Here is a 1002-nt window from a genome sequence, read left to right on the forward strand (position 1 = left end):
TTAGATTTAAACACTTTTCTTTCAGTAACTCGTGTGCTTGCGCCCCTTGGAGGCACGTTGTTTTTCGTTTCCAATTGTAAAGTTCATCGCCAATAAAAGAACACCCCTTTTTGGGACTTTGTCTCAAGAGGTTTCGTCCCTTACACAATTGTCTGATCCTTTTTAATTGTTAACGACTTAACCCGCGCGAAACAATTTGGCACGCCCAGTGGGACAGTGGTGTTAGGTGTTGAAAGTATAAAAGGTGAAACAATATGCCTCAAAGATCCGACAAGAAAGGAGCAAGTCAGGGAGGAATATAGTCTGTAATCGAGCGATATGAGGAGCAGCATGCCTCTCCACGAACAGATGGACAAAATCAGAGCAGTAACAGTCGTTACGAACCAATGACGGAGTTGAGTCCTCGAACCATGCATGCATTGCTTGGAGAACTCACGCAAGACGTCGTTGAACAGGTAAATCTTTGAAGTATTCATAATATGGAAAGATTTACACAAAATGAAAATGCACACTATGACAATATGGCCAAACAGCTAAAGACGTTAACGAAACAATGAATAAGTTAGTAGGCCAAATATGTCAACCGGCTATACCTCTTATGAACCACTTTCAAATCAGGACAATTGTGGGACATAATCCCTCTGTCCTAAATCCGAATCAAGGGGTAGAACCGCTTTCTGGTCCCTCTACTTCAAACCAAGGGGGTACTACAGTGCCAAATCAAAACAATGGTAATGGCATGCCTAACTTGGGGGGTAGTCCAAACGTGAGAGATAATGTCCTAAACAATGGACAGAATATTCCACGTGGTAATGAGGGAACAGATGTCCAGGCTAATGGTAATGGCCCTAATTATGGTAATTTTGTTGCCAATCAAGGACCAAACATCAGACCTCATGCAAATCAACCGGTTAATCAGCCTGTAAGAATTCCATATGATCCCAATGTCATGTTGAGGAACCAAATTATGGAAATCGTGCAGGATCAGATGGCTTTTGGGGT

The sequence above is a fragment of the Olea europaea genome, chromosome 19 (assembly GCF_002742605.1).
Source record: "Olea europaea var. sylvestris chromosome 19, O_europaea_v1, whole genome shotgun sequence".
In the NCBI taxonomy this organism is placed as follows: Eukaryota; Viridiplantae; Streptophyta; class Magnoliopsida; order Lamiales; family Oleaceae; genus Olea; species Olea europaea.